Raw genomic sequence first — 7,207 nt, forward strand, 5'->3', positions numbered from 1 at the left:
CTTTACGACTTTTGAAAATTGTTTTGTCAGAAGAGCAATTGACTCATTTACATTGACTTCACTTGATGATTTGTTATCAGTTGATTCTTCTTCATAGATTGATTTAAATGCAATGCCTTTACCTTTCTTATCTTCTCTATTTGATATGACCCTCTCGAAAGTAAGAAGAGACCCAAACAATTCATCCAGTTTTAGTTTAGGTTTATCATGTGCTTCCTCTATAGTTGTTACCTTTATATCAAATTTTTCAAGTATAGAACGCATCACTTTACGCACTATCTTGGATTCTGGTATCTTCTCCCCAAGGTTAAATGATTCATTTGCTATTTCCAGAACTCTCTCATTGTAACCAACAGTTCCATCTCCAAACACTTTAATGCTTCAAACTTTGATGTTATCAACTGTAATCTTGATATTTTAACTTTTGTAGTGCCTTCATATGCAACCTCCAAAATTTTCCACGCTTCTTTGGTCGAGCTACAAGAGTTAATTAATTTAAACACATTCAAGTCAATACCATTAAAGACAGCATTGAGAACTCTAGAATTTTCCACAGAGGTTTGTTCTTTAGCATCAGTCTAGTCAACTTTAGATTTAGGAACAGAATGATCGTCTACGGTGATCATTGGTGGTTCCCATCCAGCTACAACAGCTTTTTAAACCTTCCCATCAGGTGTTTTGAGAAACGACATCTTGTGGGGTTTCCAATATGAATAGTTTTTGTCACCAAGTACAGAAGAACGAGAGGTTGAAAGACCTTCCATGATTATCTCCATTGTGTTGCAACCTTGCTCTGATACCAATTGAAAAAGTTGTGAGATAATCGATAAAACCTTTAGTTAATCCTAAAGTAATTATTATTGCAATAGCTAGATGAACAACAAAAGTAAATAACATACAAAGCTTTGGTAATCCAGTTCGATGAATACCACCTACATTTGGAGAGCTTACATAGCTCAGATGAGTAATATTATTAAGATTCACAGTTGTTAATATAGGTCAATACAGTAAGGTGCATTCTTCTTATGCATATGACTATTTTTAAGTACAAAATAACTTAAAGGATTCAGGCTACCCCTAAATGTATGGATGAATCGTCTTAAAGATAACTGCACACTTTCCCTAAGTTCAAGATAAACTATTGATCATCAAATCTTTTTTCATACTATTCATCGTCAACTTCATCATAGATCAACATGTCGAAATCATAGTTAGTTAATCATATTATCTTCTTTTGTTCACAACTCTGCAGCACTTTTCGACTAAAGAAAAATGATTTATCTTCGTCAACTATCCCAAGCTCTAACTCCGTAAATATATATATATATATATATATATATATATATATATATATATATATATATATATATATATATATATTTCTTCATAAAACTTCAAAAAGATATTTATAAAAGATTCCTAAAATAAAGGAAATTTTTTATCTTTTTGAATTTAAACAACTCATTAAATAATAAAAGAATCTCAACAATTTTTTTTGACAAAAATACCAACACATATGATTTCCAATTTTATCTTTATAAAATTATCATTAAGCTCTTGAGTCCAAAATTATCACATATGTATAGAACTCATCTTCATGTATTTATATATTTTTAATGAAATGAACAGACAAGTGCATAAATCAGAGTCATGTTAACTTTAACCTACAAAAACAAAAGATAACAATACTATCCCATCATCTCGAGTGTCAATAGCCTTAAGTCATGTTTCCTCTACAATGATCTTCACCCTTTTTCCACCGGTACCAATGATTAGATTTATTTTTCAGGTGGAACCTATTAAAAAATCAGAAAATGAGAACAGTAAACTCCAAGTTTATTATCAATCTATTAGGCCAATCTAAAACATTTTATTTCAACTTTGGAATGAGGAATAAAACTATTGTATTCTTCTTACACTTCTACAACAAATAACAATCTTCTTATATAGAAGAAATACCATTAATCAATATAGGAAGAAATATTACGAATAAAAATAATAAATAAATGTATAATACCCAATCAATACTATAGAAGATGGGAAGAAGATTTAACATTTTGAGTTGGGCATTGAGAAACCTTCATGACGTGAATCAGTAGAGTACATGGTGAAAGCCTTTTTAAAGGAGGAGGAAAAGAGTTCAACATTTCAATTGCCAGTTGAAAAACATACTATAGGTAAAATCATACAACTTCAAGCAAATCACAAAAATTTACTTACCAATAACCAAATAAAATTTCTTTAAGCACTGCAAGGAAAAAAAAACCTAATATGACAGTTCACTAAAACCCCAATTGAAAAGAGAGAAGAAAAAACTGTGATAAATGCCAAAATTCGCTTTTGGGTGGGAAAAGACGAAATTTTTCAGATTTGAACAATTTTATGACAGTTTTTCAGTGTCATAAATCGATGACAATTTTTCAACGTCATTAAATATAAATAATAAAATAATAAATATTTATTTTAAATTAAACGAAGAGAAAGAAAAAAAAAAAAGATTGATTAAAAACTTAAAAAATCTGAAGCCCATTTTCTCTCCATCTCCACTATACTACCTTAAAACCCTATTTTCCATTTCTACATTTTCCATCTCAAACTAACCTAAACTATGGCAGCCACGAACAATTTTCCATCTCCACAGCAACCACAAACGATGAACGACGACAAAATGACGACAACCATTTCCATTTTCCATCTCCATGGCAACCATAAACGACAAATGATGACAACCATCCCCATTTTCCATCTCCACGGTAGCTATCTCCACGGTAGCCATGTTCAATTATTTTTCATTTAAACCCTATCTCACGTTTAGTCGTCCCCTCCCTCCCATTACCATGCTACCCTCAGCTGCCACAGTCTCAGCCTTCCAGTAAGATCGCAGACGTCTCCCATTCGTCTCACATTCTATATCTTCTTGCAAACATTGGTTAGTGATTGGTTCATTTGATTTTTAGATGGAACCGGACAAAATACATGAAATAGAAGACCTTGAGAAGAAGAAGAAGAAGGAAGAAAAGGTTTCTTTCCCATTTCTTATTTATCTTTGATTGTATTGCTTATGTCTACGTCGATATGTGTATGAAGGATGCATTTTTTTGGCAGTTTGGTATAGTGTTATTGCTATTATTTTGTTTTATTTCAATTGATTGTTTGGTCCTACTTCTATCCAATTGAAGGGAATTTTAGTTTTTTTTTTGAATTCATTGTCATTTCTTGTAGAACTTGTTCCGCTCCGTAGTTGCATTGTTCTAGAAGTTGAATTCTTCTAGTTTTATTGTTTATCTTCCCGGGGAAATGTGCCTAAAAAGTATTCTACCGAGATTTATTTCTGAAAAAACTTGCGAATTGATTCATTCATAGTCTAATGGATGAATAATAATTCTCAAGAACTCCCAAATAGCATTAATTCTTGTCGTGGCAAAAGAAATCTATTAGTTGTTTGTTAGTTAAAAAGTTTCATTATCTCATTCAAAATACTTGGAACTTCTTTTTACGTAGTTTTGGACTTCTTTAATCACTTTTCAGCTATGACTCAAGTCATTTTCGGTAAGTTTATATTAAGACTTTGTTTCGATCAATCAATTAAACATTACACATTCACTATAAGAAATATGGCCTATGTGTTTTGAAATCTACATGAACCGATTTGAAACCAGGTACGTTTTTGTGAACTCGTCAATTCAATAACTTAGCTATGCTTTGGTTCTTAAGAATTCGTTTACTTAAGACTTTGAGGGATGAGTTTTGTTGATGTATTGAAGCAAGAGAAATTATATGCGGTAAGGTAGGTGTTTGGTATTATAATATAGAAATCATAATATAGTAGGCGTTTATGAATCATGCGTGTGTTTTCTGTAGGCGTTTTGTATTTATGTGTTGCCTGTAATACGTGTTGTTTTGTTTAATACATACATACATAATTTTTTTGACAAAAGGAGATTTATCAAAGGCCCTTACGGTAAGTTCTCATTTTTCACACTTATGAATTGATGTTGGTTTCTATCTCTCTCTCCCAGGATGGCTTATAACTTTGTTGGTGTGCCAATAGATGGCTGGGCTCAGTGTAGTTAATATTTCAAAGCCAACTTTGTGTTCTTTTTTGGGCAAGTTTCTCAATTTATTCAATTCTCATATGGGTATTCTCGCATATTCTCACATAACTGCCAATTCTATTCAAGAAAAGATGTACTATCTTCATGAAAGGTAAAACAGAATAGTAAGGTTGTGTTTTTTTTAACTTTTCAAGTGATTAATTTTTTTTTAAAAGAAGGCATTTTAGAAAGAAAAAAAAGTGAATTTTGTTATAGTTCTCTATGTTGGTTTGAAAATTTTGAACAATGTGTGGTGGCAGGGAGGAAGAGATGCAAAATCTGAACAGAAGTACAAACACAAAGATGGCATGATTGAGTTTGCTCTCCCTTTTGTTTACTTATTAGTGGCGGGATTGCAAATATGGCACTTAAAGACCTTTTCTGAGAAAAAAAAGCAATTATCTGTACTTACATTGTGTATTGGTATCCCCCTTACTATAAACAGAAGCCAAATTTTTTCGATCCATGGAGCCTAGTTGGTTCTTCTAGTTTTGGCATTTCATGCAATGGCATTCACTTTGGGATACTGGGCATCAAAAATTTCAATCATAAGGTAAAATTTATATCTCTTTACTTAATATCTCATCTATTTTGATAAGCTTTGAGGCTTAGATGATCTTAGGTTAGAATTCACACCATCAATCTTTAGCTTTGATATACATTCATATGTGCAATCCATTAAAGAGAAAGGTGTATAAACATATGAGTGATGGAATGCATCAATCGAGCATGAATATATTTGGTAGAAGCTTATATTGCAATCCTACTACATATCCCAAAGTGAGGAACTTCCCCAACAAAACTTCTTCCACCTTTGGACAAACTTTTGTATATGAGGTATCATATTACTCATTAAAAGGTTATTAAGTTTCTTGTTTTTTGCTATAATTTCAATTGCTGTCATGAGGTTCTATTAGTTGATGAACTCCCTTTTTAGATATATATATATATCGGTTCTTTGATGCTTACGAAGAAAGAAAGTCTATGCTTGTATGGGTTTCCAAATGAAGTATGGGAAGTTAAATCTACTTTGTTTTATATATTTTGGTACGAGATTTGGATGAAGAAATGCTACGTAGTTGTTTTTTGTTTAGGTTTGTTCTCAAAGAATTTTTTTCCTTTATAAACAAAATTGTAATGCATAGAAGATAATATATATATGTTATTCAATGAGATATTAAATGTATAGTTCTATGGTTTATTTGATTGATTTTCAAGTATTTGCTATCTTCCTTATGCAGAAAAATTTCATACTCTGGCATTGGAAGGTGTCCCAATATTTGGACTCCACAACAGAACAACAACATATCGTTTTGTCACTTTGGTTGATGTAAGTTTGACTTCATATTTGGATATTTTTTACTTTTATAGCCTCAATTTACATGGAAGTTTGTTACTTTTGTGACTTTAAGTCGTTTGCTAGAACCTTTGAACCCCAGTTTAATGAATATCTATTTGCTAGAACCTTTGAAAATTGCCTGTTCTTGTATTTTATTCTTGTTTATTTCCATTGATCTGTTTTTTAGAACAACTGAAGGCATTTTTAATCCCAAAACTATCATTCAAAGCAATAAAATTACATAAAAGATTATTCATGGAGAAAAACAAGTGATCTAATTGCAATGTTACATAATTGCCTTGGTATTATTCATTGGACAAAGTGACTATAAGTTGATACCTTTTCTGTAACTATACACCATTGTAGTTTAAAATGGCCATGGAGTGTTTTAAATAAGTTGAAGGTGGTCTCTTAGTGGATACAAGTTGTGGTAGGGGTTTATTTTCCAGAAATTTTGCAACATATGGATCTTTCTCAAGTGTAATTGCTCTTGATTTCTTTGAGAATATGCTTCTTCAATGTTATGACTTCATTAAGAAAGATACTACTCTCTTGAACAGGTAATTTTAGTGACTTTTATTCTATCTTAGTTTAGTTCTTTAGAACTGCAATCACTATTATATTCGGCTAGCTTGTGTATTATTATTCTATTGGCTAATGATGCAAGCTCTAACTAAAATTTTACTTTCTACATTGAATAAGTATAGACTTGAGATATGTAGTGCCCATTTGATGTGTTATTTGTAAATATGATTTTTGTAAGAGTAGTTATAGCCACTTCTTACATTCTAGTTTTGCTGGATGGTCGATTAGGTATGGCTAAGTTGGCTTGGTCCATATTTAACTGATTTTGAGAAAAGTTTTGAATTGTAATGTACTTATCTTTACGTCATATATGCATTTAATATTAAGAATTCAATTGGTTCCGATCACTATGGGTTTCTTTTACTATTTGGTGAGGATCTAGTTGATTAGGCTTTGGAGTGTCCATGTGTCTAGGACTCGCAAGTCAAAAGTCTGCTTGAGCTACATACAGCTTAGTGTCAATTTACATTGATGTAGAATGTTTTTTAAGAGAAGAAATACTTTGATGTAGAATGTTAAAATTGTTCATTACCTTCTCGATTGAGGACAATATATTGAACACCATTCTTTAGGGGGTAATTAATTATTTGCAAACATACCAATGACTAATAAGTTGATGGTAATCAGCATCATTGACAACAACATAAGCCTTAGCCAATTGCTATATTGACTTTTGAACTCCTTCAATTGGAAAACATTTTTTGCTATTTGCACCAAATTGATCACCTTGAGGGTGTGGCAGACTCAACTCAATAACCAATGACTTCAAAGTTTCATCATCTTTCAAAAATAGCAATGTTCTCGTGGCATATGCTTTTATTTTGCATATTCTTATCTAGATGTATAGTCATACTCTAACATTTCATTTTGTTTTCTTACTAGGTTTTGCAAGAATCTATTGGAGTAATGAAGCCATATTTACGGCAATTGATTGATTTATAGGCCTTTTTGTAGGTTTAGTAGCCAAATTTTGGTTCAAATGTACTTATTTAAATAACTTGTTCGTACCCAAACATATATGTTCATTCTTCATTGTACAAACACTTTACGAACAATTGTACATATATTAAAGTATATATATTAAGGCATTCACCATTTCTTTGCATATGAGTATATTGTATAGTACTTTTGTGATTGTATTGGTCTGTGTAATGGCAGGACAACAAGAAAAACAGAGATTCAATAAAAA

General features: G+C 31.4%; 1 long non-coding RNA gene across 7 annotated transcripts; it reads left to right on the forward strand.

Annotated features, from left to right (window-relative positions):
* The first annotated feature begins 2,538 nt into the window (after nt 1–2,538).
* On the forward strand, nt 2,539–7,207 carry LOC103501079 (uncharacterized). Of its 7 annotated transcripts, none has more exons than XR_007824828.1 (5): nt 2,546–3,020; nt 4,020–4,206; nt 4,355–4,647; nt 5,336–5,424; nt 6,901–7,207. It is a non-coding gene; the product is annotated as an uncharacterized LOC103501079 (long non-coding RNA). The 7 variants fall into 7 exon arrangements; XR_007824829.1 differs by lacking the exon at nt 6,901–7,207 and adding an exon at nt 5,800–6,022; XR_007824827.1 differs by having other exon boundaries at nt 2,539–3,020; nt 4,355–5,424.

The sequence above is a fragment of the Cucumis melo genome, chromosome 11 (genome assembly GCF_025177605.1).
Source record: "Cucumis melo cultivar AY chromosome 11, USDA_Cmelo_AY_1.0, whole genome shotgun sequence".
NCBI lineage: Eukaryota > Viridiplantae > Streptophyta > Magnoliopsida > Cucurbitales > Cucurbitaceae > Cucumis > Cucumis melo.